Source organism: Ornithorhynchus anatinus, chromosome 2, assembly GCF_004115215.2.
Source record: "Ornithorhynchus anatinus isolate Pmale09 chromosome 2, mOrnAna1.pri.v4, whole genome shotgun sequence".
In the NCBI taxonomy this organism is placed as follows: domain Eukaryota; kingdom Metazoa; phylum Chordata; class Mammalia; order Monotremata; family Ornithorhynchidae; genus Ornithorhynchus; species Ornithorhynchus anatinus.
The window spans coordinates 154,846,476-154,862,707 of NC_041729.1; the positions used below are offsets into that span (position 1 = coordinate 154,846,476).

The following is a 16,232-nucleotide window of genomic DNA, read 5'->3' on the forward strand; positions in this document are numbered from 1 at the left end:
TTGTCAACAACTCTGTTATACTGAATTAATTAATTAATTCAGTCGTATTTATTGAGCACTTTCAAGCTCCTAGCACAGTGGTATGCACACAGTAAGCACTCAAAAAAAATGTCCGATTGATCGGCATATCATAAGTGCTTAATAAATAGGGCAATTGCCGCAGTTTGGTGAGGCAGACTGGATGCAAATTCGTGAAGCCTTCCATATTTTTACCTCTCGCCCACATCCTGCCTCTAGCCCGGAGCCCTCCCTCTTCACTTCTGACAGACAGACAATGACTCCCCCTCCTTCAAAGCCTTATTGAAGGCACATCTCCTCCAAGAAGCCTTCCCTAAGCCCTCCTTTCTTCTTCTCCCACTCCCTTCTGCATCACCCTGACTTGCTCCCTTTATTAGTCCCCTCTCTAAGCCCCACAGCACTTATCTACCTAGCTGTCATTTATATTAATGTCTGTCTCCCTAGCTTAGACTGTAAGCTCCTTGTGGGAAAGGAACATATAATAATAATAATGATGGTAGGTGTTAAGAGCTTACTATGTGCCAAGCACTGTTCTAAGTGCTGGGGTAGATACAAGGTAATCAGGTTGTAATAATGTTGGTATTTGTTAAGCGCTTACTATGTGCAGAGCACTGTTCTAAGTGCTGGGGTAAACACAGGGGAATCAGGTTGTCCCACGTGGGGCTCACAGTCTTAATCCCCATTTTACAGATGAAGGAACTGAGGCACAGAGAAGTTAAGTGACTTGCCCACAGTCACACAGCTGACAAGTGGCAGAGCTGGGATTCGAACTCATGAGCCCTGACTCCAAAGCCCGTGCTCTTTCCACTGCGCCACGCTGCTTCTCACGTGTCCCAGATCTGCTTCTCAGGTTGTCCCACGTGAAGCTCAGAGTTTTAATCCCCATTTTCCAGATGAGGTAAGTGAGGCACAGAGAATAATAATAATGTTGGTATTTGTTAAGCGCCTACTATGTGCCGAGCACTGTTCTAAGCGCTGGGGTAGACATAGGGGAATCAGGTTGTCCCACGTGGGGCTCACAGTCTTAATCCCCATTTTACAGATGAGGGAACTGAGGCACAGAGAGAGAAGTGAAGTGACTTACCCAAAGTCACACAGCTGACAAGTGGCAGAGTCGGGATTAGAACCCATGACCTCTGACTCCCAAGCCTGGGTTTATTGTCATATTGTATTCTCTAAATGCCTAGTACAGTGCTCTGCACAAAGTAAGCGCTCAATAAATACAACTAACTGACTGACCAACTCACAATGCCACACTTTTGGACCAGGATTTGTAGATGAGAGAATAACTCTCAGGATCCTTAGAACTGATCAAGCCGCTAGGGAGCACATAAAAGAAAAAGACACAGTACCTGCTTTCCAGGAGTTCACAAACCAATAGACAAGACATTCAAATATGTATTTAACCCAAATATCCATTCTCAGATGCTAGCTATACAAACCTTAACCTCAAAGGCATAGCAGACTCTGCAAAAGAAACAGCGTGGCCTAGTGGATAGAGCACTATCAGACGGAGGCAGAAGGACCTGGGTTCTAATCCCAGTACCTACACTTATCTGCTCTGTGACCTAGGGCAAATCAGTTAACTTCTCTGTGCCTCAGTTACCTCATCTATAAAATGGAGATTAAGAAAGTGAGCACTGTGTGAGACAGGGATGGCAGAGTGGATAGAGAATGGATCTGGGAATCAGAAGCTCATGGGTTCTAATCCTGACTCCACCACATGTCTGCTGCGTGACCTTGGACAAATCACTTCACTTCTTTGGGCCTCAGTTGCCTCATCTGTAAAATGGGGATGGAGAGTGTGAGCCTCACGTCGACAGGGACTGTATCCAACCCCATTTGCTTATATTCATCCCAGGGCTTAGTACAGTGCTTGTCACATAGTAAGCACTTAACAAATACCACAATTATTAATTAACTTGTATCTACTCCAGCACTTAGTACAGTGACTGGCATATAGTAAGCACTTAACCAATACCACGATTATTATTACTATTATATTCAACCCAAATGCCATTCTGATATGCTAGGTATAGAAATCTTAATTAAAAAAGCATGGCAGGATATGCAAAAGAACCTTTTTTTGTTAGGTTTCTAAACAAATTTCCCTTCTCATTCTCTTGTTCATTTGCACTATTAAATCTAATGGGTCAGCAGAATCCACCCATTCTCTCATCCATTGATATGCATGGATTTGATGTTCGGTCTTGCAGCGAAGTCCTACTGAGAGCTCACCTCCTCCAAAAGACCTTCCCAGACTGAGCTTCCCCTTTCCCCTGTGCTGCCTCTCTGCCCCCCCTTCACCTCCCCTCAGCTACACACCCTTTCCCCCCCTTTCACTCTGCTCCTCCCCCTCTCCCTTCCCCTCCTCTCAGCATTGTGCTCATTTGTATATATTCTTATTACCCTATTTATTTTGTTAATGAGGTGCACATCCCCTTGATTCTATATATTGCGATTAAGTTGTTTGGTTTTTGTCCCTCTGTCTCCCCCGATTAGACTGTAAGCCCGTCGATGGGCAGGGATGGTCTCTATCTGTTGCCGAATTGTACATTCCAAGCACTTAGTACAGTGCCCTGCACATATTCATTCATTCAATAGCATTTATTGAGTGCTTACTATGTGCAGAGCACTGTACTAAGCACTTGAAATGTACAAATCGGTAACAGAGACGGTCCCTGCCCTTTGATGGGCTTACAGTCTAATCGGGGGAGACAGACAGCCAAAAACAATAGTAATAAATAGAATCAAGGGGATGAACATCTCATTAAGACAACAGCAAATAAATAGAATCAAGGTGATGTACATCTCATTAACAAAATAAATAGGGTAATGAAAATATATATAGTTGAGCGGATGAGTACAGTGCTGAGGGGAGGGAAAGGGGGAGGGAGGGGCAGAGGGAAAGGGGGGAAAAGAGGGCTTAGCTGAGAAGAGGTGAAGGGGGCGTGGGGGGGGCAGAGGGAGCAGAGGGAAAAGGGGAGCTCAGTCTGGGAAGGCTTCTTGGAGGAGGTGGGCTTTAAGTACGGTTTTGAAGAGGGGAAGAGAATTAGTTTGTCAGAGGTGAGGAGGGAGGGCATTCCAGGACCATGGGAGCAAATGGTCCAGGGGTAGACAGAGGGAAAGGCGAGAATGGGGGACGGCGAGGAGGTGGGCGGCAAAGGAGCGGAGCGTGTGGGGTGGGCAATGGAAAGAGAGAAGGGAGGAGAGGTTGAGGGAGTCCTAGCTAGTTAGGGAGTCTCTCCTCAGTCATCCCACCCCCAACCTATGCACTGCCAAGCTTAGAGGCTGTGGGACTGCCTGCCAGGTCTCAGGGACCTTTGGACATAGTACTGGGGGCGACTCACTGCCGAGGCCTTCGCTGCAAACATGATATTGGACCCCAGAACGTCGACCTGATGAAGGGGGGTAATAATTCGAGCTGCTCCACTGGTCCTGGCCGGTATATACTGAAACCTTCCCTTGGTAATGCCCACATGGTCCACACAGTTCAATCTGGTGGGGCAAGTCTGGTAATTGACTTGTCTGTGCCCACACTACAAGGGGTTGATTCTCAAAGCCAGGGTTTGCATTTAACAGCATCACCAAAACCTCCTCCAGGTGCCTGGTGGAGGAGCCTTGAGCATCACTCTGAGGGAAGTCAGTTGTTACTGTAGTTTCTGTGCTGGTCCTGGCTGAAACCCATATGGTGTTGAGAAAACTGGTTCTGATGAAGCTGGGGGAGCCGGAGACGAGGGAGACATCAGAGCCGAGGGAGATGAGGACGGAGCCGTGGACGTCAGAGCCACCCGAGGCGAAGGAGTTGCTGACCGTGGAAATAGACATCTGATACGTCATTGCTGTATCATCAGTGTCCTCCCCATTCAACTGCCATTCAACTGATGCTGCACCTTGTGCGGTGGCAACGTGATTCACAGCTCCATCTCTCCAGGGTGGGCACATCTGAGAATTAATTTGATCGGACCCACACTGCAAGGTGATGGTCCTCAGGTCCAGGGCGAGCTGTTGAGTAGTCTCTGTATCGTATCATCTGGGTCCACTTCATTAAACTGATCCTGGACCTCTAAGATTGAAAGGGGACTCTTGGAGAATCCAGAAGATAAGAACATTGCATTATTTGGGTCCTCTTCATTCAACTGATGCTGGACATTAACACAAACTCATTCGGCTCAGTAAGCGCTCAATAAATACTATTGAATGAATGAATGAATGAAGTCATTTCAGTGCCCTGTTTCATGTTTTTCCCTTTTAGCAGCAAAACATATACCCTTGAAACACATCATTTCTCCACGAACAGACTGCGGCAGTCGAGAATGAAGTCTTTTCAGTAAATCTCAGCTGGTTCTTGGAAGCTCTTTAGCAGATTTCGTTAAATAACTGGAAAGTTATTTATGAAACTTTACGTTTTCAAGTTATTAGCCCAGATAGAACAAGTCACGATATGAACACAAGCAATTATTGTTGTTACAAATATATTGAATAATGAGGCACATTGCCCTTTGGAACTGTAATATAATTCAAAATCTTAGGGTTGTACTAATAGAGTTTTTAAGCTTCAGTGAATTGAACACCATGTCACTTAACTGGGATTGTACGAGCAAAATTTGTCACAAATATACACAGGAAGCATATTGGCTAGTCCATTATGCTTCATTTCTTATGCCTTGCTCTGATGATGAGATCAACTTTCCTGATCCCTCAGGGAGCTATTTGTCTACATTTCTTTGGTTTGTTGTGGGCAGGGAAAGTGTCTGTTCTACTGTTGTGTTGTGCTCTGCACACGATAAGCTCTTGAGAAATACAATTTGTTGATTGACATAAGAAGCGGCGTGGCTCAGTGATTAAGTTGTCTTGTTTTTGTCTGTCTGTCTATAAGCCCATCAATGGGCAGGGACTGTCTCTATCTGTTGCCGATTTGTACATTCCAAGTGCTTAGTACAGTGGTCTGCACATAGTAAATGCTCAATAAATACTTTTGAATGAATGAATGAATGGAAAGAGCACGGGCTTAGGAGTCAGAGGTCATGGGTTCTAATCCCAGCCCTGCCACCTGTCAGCTGTGTGACTTTGGGTAAGTCAATTAACTTCTCTGTGCCTCAGTTCCCTCATCTGTAAAATGGGGATTAAGACTGTGAGCCTCACGTGGGACAACCTGATTAACCTGAATCTAGCCCAGCGCTTAGAACAGTGCTGGGCACATAGTAAGCACTTAACTAATACCAACATTATTATAAGGACAAGGTATGCTTTCCTTCAGTTTATCCCCACTACTAAATAAGCTTCTAAAGGGCAGGAATAATGCATAGAGTAGTGGCTAGAGCACCAGCCTTGGAGTCAGAAGGTCATGGGATCTAATCCTGACTGTGCTACTTGTCTGTTGTGTAACCCGGGGCGAGTCACTTCACTTCTCTGTGCCTCAGTTACCTCATCTGTAAAATGGGGATTGAGACTGGGATCCCCACATGGGACAGAGCGTGTAACAACCCAATTTGCTTGTATCGACCCCAGTGCTTAGTAGAGTGAGTGCCTGGTACATAATAAGCGCTTAATAAATACCATCATTTATTTATTTTTATTTTTTATTTTACGATCCCTATGTCATCTCTCAAGGGTTGAGTTCAATCAATCAATGATATTTATTGAACCTTTACTGTATGCAGAGCACTATACTAAGACAACAATACAACAGAATTGGTAGACACGTTTCCTGCCCACAACAACCTAGTTCAATATTCGGAATAGAGCAAGCGCTCAATAAATGTTTCAATGAAATTGATCAATGATATTTATTAAACCCTTACTGTGTGTAAACTCACTGTGGGCAAGGAACATGTGTACCAACTCTGTGGTATTGTACTCTCCCAAGTTTCCCTCTGCTCCCTCTGCTCCCCCTCTACCCCCCCATTCACCTCTCCTCAGCTAAGCCCTCTTCTCCCCCCTTTCCTTCCGCTCCTCCCCCTCTCCCTTCCCCTCCCCTCAGCACTGTACTCGTCCGCTCAACTGTATATATCTTCATTACCCTATTTATTTTGTTCATGAGATGTACATCACCTCGATTCTATTTATTTGCTATTGTTTTAATGAGATGCTCATCCCCTTGATTCTATTTATTGCTATTGTTCTTGTCTGTCCGTCCTCCCGATTAGACTGTAAGCCCGTCAAAGGGCAGGGACTGTCTCTGTTACCGATTTGTACATTCCAAGCGCTTAGTACAGTGCTCTGCACATAGTAAGTGCTCAATAAATACTATTGAATGAATGAATGAATTAACACATTGCTCAGTATTAATTACTGAGGGCACAGTAAAACCTTAAATACCATTAATAATAATGATATTATTTGTCAAGTGCTTACTCTGTGACCAACACTGGTCTAAGGGCTGGATCGATTGCAGAGCACTGTACTAAGCACTAGGGAGAGTTCAAAACAAAGGAGAAGGTATAGAGGATCCCTGCCCTAGAGGAATTTATAGACTAGAGACTGTATACTGTAAGCACGTTGTGGGAAGGGAATGTGTCGGTTACACTGTTGCAATGTACTCTCCCAAGCATTTAGTAACAATCCTCTGCACATAGTAAGCGCACAATAATTAATCCTGGCTCCACCACCTGTCTGCTGTGTGACCTTGGGCAAGCCACTTAATTTCTCTGTGCCTCAGTTACCTCATCTGTAAAATGGAGATTAAGACTGTTAGCCCCATGTGGGACAACCTGATTACCTTGTATCTACCACAGCGCTTAGAATAGTGTTTGGCACATAGTAAGCGCTTAACAAATACCATCATTATTAATAAATATGATTGATTGATAGAGGGGAGACATATATTACCATAAATTAATGTTAAGAGAAACAGAATGGCTTAGTGGAAAGAACACGAGTTTGGGAGTCAGAGGGCGTGAGCTCTAATCCCGGCTCTGCCACTCGTCTGCTGTATGACCTTGGGCAACCACTTAACTTCTCTGTGCCTCTGTTACCTCATCTGTGAAATGGGGATTAAGGCTGTCAGCCCATGTGGCACAACCTGATTACCATGTTTCTACCTCAGCACTTAGAACAGTGCTTGGCACATAGTATATGCTCAACAAATACCCTAATTATTATTGTTATAAATTATAGTTGATGATGGTGCTGATGATGGCATTTGTTAAGTTTCTACTATGTGCCAAGCATTGTACTAAGCGCTGGAGTGGAAACAAAATCATCAGGTCGGACACAGTCCCTGCTCCACAAATACGTGCTGCGAGGCTGTAGGAGGGGTCAATATCCAGGGCTTCAGAGGTACAGACTCAAGTGCATAAGGTGACAAAGAAGAGGGGGTGGTCAGATGGGAGGGAGGGCAAATAAGAAAAATAAGGGCATAGTCAGGAAATTCAGTCCTTTCCACCCCCTGCCCCTGTTGGCGAAGACCTCACTGTAGTCGCTGCCACACAGTAAGTGTTCAGTAAATACCATCAGTTGACTGACAGGAACCACCCAGGACTGCTCTGACTCATCCGCCTGTTTGATTAAGACAGTTCAGACTGTGAATCCTGGGTCACACACAGACTCTTTACCATAACCTTTAAAGTACGCAGTCACCTAGTCTTCTCCTCTCTCACCTTGCTGATTTCCTGCCTATAACCCAGCCGGCTAACTTTACTCCTCCAAGCGCTTGGTACAGTGGTCTGCACACAGTAAGCGCTCAATAAATACGATTGAATGAATGAACGATACTCCCCTTACACTTGGTTTTGTACCTTTTAGGCATTTGATGTTTACTTCACCCTCAATTCCACAGCACTTATATACATATCTGTAATTTATTTTAACATTTGTCACTCACTCCAGATTGTAAACTCATTGTGGACAGGGAATGTATCTTTTGTATTGTAGTCTCTCAAGCACTCAGTTCAGTGCTTTGCACACAGTAAGCACTCAAAATAATGGTAACAATAACAATAATGATAATTAGTATTTTTTACACTCTTACTATATGTCAAGCACTGTTCTCAGCACTGGAGCAGATACAAGATAATCAGGTTAGTCCCTGTCCCGAATAGGGCTCACAATCAAGTAGGATGGAAAACAGATATCAAAATTACAATTTTACAGATGAGGAAATTGAGGCACATAAAAAAGTTAGGTGAATTTCCCTAGGTCATACAGCAGGCAAGTGGTAGAGCCTGGATTAGAACCCAGATCCTCTGAGTTCCAGGCACGTGCTCTTTCCAGTAGGTCATGCTGCTCCTCAAAACACCCTTGATTGATTGATTGAATTCAACCTGATTATCTTGTATCCACCCCATCATTTAGAATGTACCTGGCAGACAGTAAGTGCTTCAATACCACAATTATTGTGCACTATACTAAGTGTTTGGGTAGATATAATCTGTAAATTGGGAATTAAGACTGTGAGTCCTGTGTGGGACAGGGACTGTGTCTAACCCAATTATTTTACCCTACCCCAGTGCTTAGTATAGTGTCTGGCACATAGTAAGCACTTAACAAATCCCATAATTACTATCATCATTATTACAAAGAGACCTTTGCCCTATTCTGCCTGAAAACTGAGTGACTTTTTCTTTTTTTTTAAAATGGTGTTTATTAAGTGCTTACTATGTAACAGGCACTGTACTAAGTGCTAGTGTAGGTACCAGCTAATCAAGGGTAGACACAGTCCATGAATCACACAGGGCTCACACTCTTAATCCCATTATACAGATGAGATATCTGAGGCACGAAGAAGTTAAGTGACTTTCCCAAGATCATATAGCAGACAAGTGGCAGAACTGGAATTAGAACCCAGATCCTTTTAACTCCCAGGCCTGTGCTCTACCCACAAGGCCACGCTGCTTCCTCTTGCCTCCTTTCCTGCGCTGAGAAGCCGTGTTTAGGTGAGCACAGGCCCTTGAAAACTTTTCCGAGGTGGAAATGACTTTCGCATGTGTGAGGTTTGGAGGACCAGGTGAAAGTGTTGCAGTCTCTGTTCCAACACTGCTCTAGGGAAACTCCAATCCTGCCCAGCCTCTCACCTCCCCTCCCTCCCCACTCCAAGGGGCTTTCCAACTTCCTCTTGTCTAAGATGGCCCTCCCTTCCCCTGCTTTATTTTCATTTTATGTATTTGTCCTTATCTTTTGCTTTTTAGTGTTTATTGTTTCACCTCTCCTTAAACATCGGTCACCAGTGTTCTCTCCCTGCTTATTATGTTCCTAGACTGTATCTCTCCACTCCTCAAGAACCTTAGTCATTTGTCCGGGTGTGGCTTAGTGGTCAAAGCCCAGGTTTAGGAGTCAGAGGTCGTGGGTTCGAATCCCGACTCTGCCACTTGTCAGCTGTGTGACCTTGGGCACATCACAACTTCTCGGCGCCTCAGTTCCCTCATCTGTAAAATGGGGGTGAAGACTGTGAGCCCCACGTGGGACAACCTGTTTACCCTGTATCTACCCCAGCACTTAGAACAGTGTTCGGCACATAGTAGATGCTTAACAAATACCAAAATTATTGGGTCTCTCTGGGCGTGGCTCGGTGGAAAGAGCCCGGGCTTTGGAGTCAGAGGTCATGGGTTCGAATTCCGGCTCTGCCACTTGTCAGCTGTGTGACTGGGGGCAAGTCACTTCTCTGCGCCTCAGTTACCTCATCTGTAAAATGGGGATTGAGACTGTGAGCCCCACGTGGGACAACCTGATTCCCCTGTGTCTATCCCAGCGCTTAGAACAGTGCTCTGCACATAGTAAGCGCTTAACAAATAGCAGCATTATCATTATGGAGAAGCAGCGTGGCTCAGTGGAAAGAGCACGGGCTTTGGAGTCAGAGGTCATGAGTTCAAATCCCAGCTCTGCCACTTGTCAGCTGTGTGACTGTGGGAAAGTCACTTAACTTCTCTGTGCCTCAGTTACCTCATCTGTCAAATGGGGATTAAGACTGTGAGCCCCACGTGGGACAACCTGATTCCCCTGTGTCTACTCCAGCGCTTAGAACAGTGCTCTGCACATAGTAAGCGCTTAACAAATACCAACATTATTATTATTATTATTTATTGAGCGCTTACTGTGTGCAGAACACTGTACTAAGGATTTGGGAGAGTACTCTATAACAATGAACAGAAACACTCTCTGCCTACAGCAAGTTTACAGTCTGGAGGGGGAGGCAGACATTAATATAAATAAATAAATGACAGATATGCGCATAAGTGCTGTGGGGCTGGTAGGGGGGATGAATAAAGGGAGCAAGTCAGGGCGATGCAGAAGGGAATGGGAGAAGAGGAAAGGGGGCTTAGTCAGGGAAGACCTCTCGGAGGAAATAGCTGTTGCCCATCCACCTCCACCTTGGCTTTAAGGCACTCAACTAGCTCTGCCCCTCCTGCCTTACCTTGCAGAATTCCTACTACATTTCTCTCCTATAACATCAACCCACTCACTGTTCCTCAGTCTAGACTATCCTGCCACGGACCTCCTGCCCACATCCTTCCTCTGGCCTGGAACTTCCTTCCCTTTCATATCCACCAGCCTCTCTTCCCAACTTCAAAGCCTTTCTAAAATCACATCTACTCTAAGAGGTCTTCCCTGAACAGCCCCTCATTTCCCCACCCCATTTGCCCTCCCTTCCGCATTGCCTATGCACTTGGATCCATACGCATTAAGAACTTGCTATTTACCCCAGCCCCACAACGCTTATACATATATCCTCATGGTCTGCCATTTTCCCTATCGGTAATTTATTTTAATGTTTATCGTCCCCTCTAGACTGTAAGCTCTTTGAGGGCAGGGAATGTGTCTATCCACTAGACTGTACTGTTCTCTCCCAAGTGCGGAAAATAGTGCTCCACATACAGTACACGCTCAATAAATGCCATTCATTCACTGAATCAATTTTGCATTGTCACTTTTTGTCCAAAGATGAGGAAGGTTTAATAATTGGTCATTATCAAGTAGCATGAGTATGGGTCTATTTTAAAATCAGGAAGTTATAATAATGGTCTTTCATTTCTTCAGGCATTATTCTTCTGAGCAGTTCTGTTTGGCACTTTGACCCCTCCAGAAGAAAGGTCTCCTTTTCCCTTCTCCCATCCCTTTGTTTACTACTTTTTTTTTGCTATTTGTTCAGTGTTTACTATTTACCAGGCACTGTACTAAGTGTTGGGGTAGATAAAAGCTAATTAGGTCAGACACAATCAATGTTCCACATGGGGCTCACAATCTCAGTCCCCATTTTACAGATGGGGAGGTAACTGAGGCACAGAGAAGTGACTAGACTTGTTCAAGGTTACACATCAGACAAGTGGCAGAGCTAGGAATAGAACTCGGGAATAGAACACCCTCTAGACTGTTAGCTCATTGTGGAAAGGGAATGTGTCTGCTTATTGTTAATAGTACTCTCCCAAGCACTTAGTTCAGTGCTCTGCATACAGTAAGCGCTCAATAAATACGATTGAATTGATGAATAAAGGAATGAATGAATAAACCCAGATCCTTCTGACACCGAGGGTCTGTGCTCTATCCTCTGGGCACTACTTCTTTGTTAATATCATGCATAAATACCAGGCAAAAGATGAAACAGCAGCGTTTGACAATGCTGGTTTCATTGGGTGAGGGCACTTCTGTAAAAGGGTTTGGTTCTTCTGTCTTCTGTCTCCTCCCTATAGTATGGTGGAAACTCTCCCTCCTTTTCTTCCTCTTCGGCCCTGCCTCCAGTTGAGTCACCTCTACTGTACTCCCAGGCAGAGTCTCTGGCCAGGAAGTTTTTTTTTTCCTTCTTTTCTTTTTCTGATTACCATTTGAATAAGAAGCTAAATGATCTTTCAAATGAACAAGGGCTATTCAGACTACTGTCATCCTGAAACTCTCAACGGTCAAATCCATGTCTCTGGAGATTGCATAAATGACTGGGCTAATCCAGAATGGGGTAAAATGGAAACTTGTGAAAGGTTGAAAACAGTTTCGAGCATGCTGTTGTGATATAGATCCTCGGCCTTCCTGTTTGATTCTAGAATGAGGCATGAGTGGTAATAAACTCTTCTTTTGCTTCTGTACAGTTGTCCTTCATGTTTGCACAGGGTGCTATTGTTGGTAAGGTGTTTATGTGTATGTGTGTGTAGGAGTTTATGTGTAGGTTATGTGTAGGAGTGTGTGTAGGTAAGGTGTTTATGTGTGTGTGTGCCTCGGACCCCATTCCCTCTCACCTTCTTAAAACCATCGCCCCTGCCCTCCTCCCTTCCTTAACTTCTATTTTTAACCACTCAATCTCCAAGGGCTCCTTCCCCTCTGCCTTCAAACATGCCCACGTCTCCCCCATCCTAAAAAAAACCCGCTCTTGACCCCACTTCCCCCTCCAGTTATCGTCCTATCTCCCTACTACCCTTCCTTTCCAAAATCCTAGAACGAATCGTCTACAATCGATGCCTAGAATTCCTTAACTCCCATTCTCTCCTAGACCCCCTCCGATCTGGCTTCCGTCCCCTCCACTCTACCGAGACTGCTCTCTCTAAGGTCACCCATGACCTCCTTCTTGCCAAATCCAATGGCTCCTACTCCATTCTGATCCTCCTTGACCTCTCTGCTGCCTTTGACACTGTCGACCATCCCCTCCTCCTCCATACCTTATCTCACCTTGGCTTCACGGACTCTGTCCTCTCCTGGTTCTCCTCTTACCTCTCTGGCCGATCATTCTCGGTCTCCTACGCTGGAGCCTCCTCCCCCTCCCATCCTTTAACTGTTGGAGTTCCTCAAGGGTCAGTTCTTGGCCCTCTTCTGTTCTCCATTTACACTCACTCCCTCGGTGAACTCATCCGCTCTCACGGCTTTGACTACCATCTCTACGCAGATGACACGCAGATCTACATCTCCGCCCCTGTCCTCTCCCCCTCCCTTCAGGCTCGCATCTCCTCCTGCCTCCGGGACGTCTCCACCTGGATGTCGGCCCGCCACCTAAAACTCAACATGAGCAAGACTGAGCTCCTCATCTTCCCTCCCAAACCCGGTCCGCTCCCAGACTTCTCTATCACCGTGGATGGCACGACCATCCTTCCCGTCCCGCAGGCCCTCAATCTCGGTGTCATCCTTGACTCGTCCCTCTCGTTCACCCCACACATCCTATCCGTTACCAAGACCTGCCGGTTTCACCCCTACAATATCGCCAAGATCCGCCCTTTCCTCTCCACCCAAACGGCTACCTTACTATTACGGGCTCTCGTTATATCCCGGCTAGACTACTGTGTCAGCCTTCTCTCTGACCTCCCTTCCTCCTCTCTCGCCCCGCTCCGATCCATTCTTCACTCCGCTGCCCGGCTCATTTTCCCGCAGAAACGATCTGGGCATGTCACTCCCCTTCTTAAACAACTCCAGTGGTTGCCTATCGACCTCCGCTCCAAACAAAAACTCCTCACTCTAGGCTTCAAGGCTCTCCATCACCTTGCCCCTTCCTACCTCTCCTCCCTTCTCTCTACCGCCCACCCCGCACGCTCCGCTCCTCTGCCGCCCACCTCCTCACCGTCCCTCGGTCTCGCCTATCCTGCCGTCGACCCCTGGGTCACGTCCTCCCGCGGTCCTGGAACGCCCTCCCTCCTCACCTCCGCCAAACTGATTCTCTTTCCCTCTTCAAAACCTTACTTAAAAATCACCTCCTCCAAGAGGCGTTCCCAGACTGAGCTCCTCTTCCCCCTCTACTCCCTCTGCCATCCCCCCTTTACCTCTCCGCAGCTAAAGCCTCATTTTCCCCTTTTCCCTCTGCTCCTCCACCTCTCCCTTCCCATCCCCACAGCACTGTACTCGTCCGCTCAACTGTATATATTTTCGTTACCCTATTTATTCTGTTAATGAATTGTACATCGCCTTGATTCTATTTAGTTGCCATTGTTTTTACGAGATGTTCTTCCCCTTGACGCTGTTTAGTGCCATTGTTCTTGTCTGTCCGTCTCCCCCGATTAGACTGTAAGCCCGTCAAACGGCAGGGACTGTCTCTATCTGTTGCCGACTTGTTCATCCCAAGCGCTTAGTACAGTGCTCTGCACATAGTAAGCGTTCAATAAATACTATTGAATGAATGAATGAATGAATAGGAGTGTGAGTGATATGACTAAAGTATAACCATTATCTCCCTCCTTTGTGGTACAGCTAAAGATCTCCCAGTACTGCAGTATTGCCTTGGTTATTCTATACTTGGCATCCAGACCCCTCCAGATTTGTATCATGATTTCATCAATCAATCAATCAATCATTAGTAATCGATCACTGCACTCTACAAAGTGTTCAGGAGGGTACAATTGAGAAAGGGTCATGATCCCTGCTCTCACTGAGTTTACAGTCTAATTATATGTACCTCTTCTCCCATTAAAGTGCAAGTTCCTTGAGGTTTGGGGCTGTTCAGGGAGAAGCAGCGTGGCTTAGTGGATAGAGTACAGGTTTAGGAGTTGTAAAGACCTGGGCTCTAATCCTGCCTCTGCCACTTGTCTGCGGTGTGACCTTGAGTAAGTCACTGCACGTCTCTGAGCCTCAGTTGCCTCATCTGAAAAATGGTTATTAAGAGTGTGTCCCCCATGTGGGACAGGGACTGTGTCCAACCCAATTTGCTCGTATTCACCCCAGCCCTTAGAACAGTGACTGGTACATAGTAAGCACTTAACAAATACCAAAATTGTTATTATTATTATCATTATTATGCCACTTCTTTTTTCTGTCCTTCACAAGTTCCCAGTACAGTGTACCACACTAAGTGGATGCTCAAAAAATGCTACTTTAACTTTTACTACTGGGATGATCCCTTCATCCAATCTGTCACCAAATCCTGCCGATCTCACCTTTATAACATCGCCAAGATCCACCCTTTCCTCTCCATCCAAACGACTATCACGTTAGTACATTCATTCTTCCTATCCTGACAGGATTACTGCATCAGTCTCCTTTCTGACCTCATAACCTCCTGTCTCTCCCCATATCAGTTCACACATTACCCTGCTGCTTGGATTATCCTTCTACAGAAACATTCTGGGCATGGCACCCCCCTCCTCAAAAATCTCCAGTGGTTGCCTATCAACCTCTATATCAGACAAAAACTCCTCCCTGTTGGCTTCAAAGCTCTCCATCACCTTGCCCCTTCTTACCTCATCTCTCTTCTCTCCTTCTACATCCTAGCCCGCACACTCCGCTCCTCTGGTGCCGCTAATCTTCTCACTGTGCCTCGTTCTCACCTGTCCCGCTGTTGACCCTCGCCCCCATCCTACCTCTGGCCTGGAACACTATCCCTCCTCAAACCTGCCAAACAAACACTCTTCCCCCCTTCAAAGCCCTACTGAAGGCACACCTCCACCAAGAGGGCTTCCCAGGCTGTTGTTGTTGTTGTCTTAGGCTGTCGGGTCATATCCGACTCATAGAGACGCCATAGACACATCTCTTCCAGAATGCCCCAGTTCCATCTGCAATCGTTCTGGTAGCGTACCACAGTTTGTTTGGTAAAAATATGGAAATGGTTTACTATTGCCTCCTTCCGCACAGTAAACGAGTCTCTGCCATGTCTCTGCTGCCCAGCACAGGTGAGTTTTGACTTGTAGCAGATGGCCTTCCACTCACTAGCCACTGCCCAAGCTAGGAATGGAATGGCTAGGCCTCCGCTTGATGCTCCCCCCTGTAGTTGTGACTGGTAGAGTACTGGAAACCCTCCAGGTGCTACCCTGAGAGGGGCTTCCCAGACTAAGCCACCCTTTCTCCTCAGCTCCCTCTCCCTTCTGCGGCATCTCGACTTGTTCCCTTTGCCCTTCCCTCCCTCTTCCCACCCCACAGCACTTATGTATGTATATGTCTATAATTCTGTTTATTTATATTGATGCCTGTTCACTTGTTTTGATGTCTGTCTTCCGACTTCAAAACTGTAAGCCTGGTCTGGACAGGAATTGTCTCTCTTTATTGCTGAATTGTACTTTTCAAGCGCTTAGTACAGTGCTGTACACACAGTAAGCTCTCAATAAATATGACTGAATGAATGAATGACAGTTGTTCTCACTGCTCTTTGCTTTCCTGCTGGAATGATCTACTTTTTTCTATTGTCTCTGAGCTGTCCACTATTATGCCACATCAGGAGAAGTTTGTGTCATTGTGTCTCTAAAATTTTTCATCTGTCCTACCCATTTAGAAGTAGTTGTGCTATATATTAGGTGCTATGGTAGATAAGAGATAATTAACTGAGACCCAGTCCTAACTTTCATAGAACTCACCGTTTGAGAGAGAGGAAGACATGGGACCTT

The 16,232-nt window shown here is 45.8% G+C and overlaps 1 non-coding gene across 1 annotated transcript; it reads right to left on the minus strand.

Moving 5' to 3' along the window:
• Window positions 1-15,534: 15,534 nt before the first annotated feature.
• Window positions 15,535-15,672, minus strand: LOC114809405. Its single transcript, XR_003757191.1, has one exon. It is a non-coding gene; the product is annotated as a small nucleolar RNA SNORA7 (small nucleolar RNA).
• Window positions 15,673-16,232: the final 560 nt, after the last annotated feature.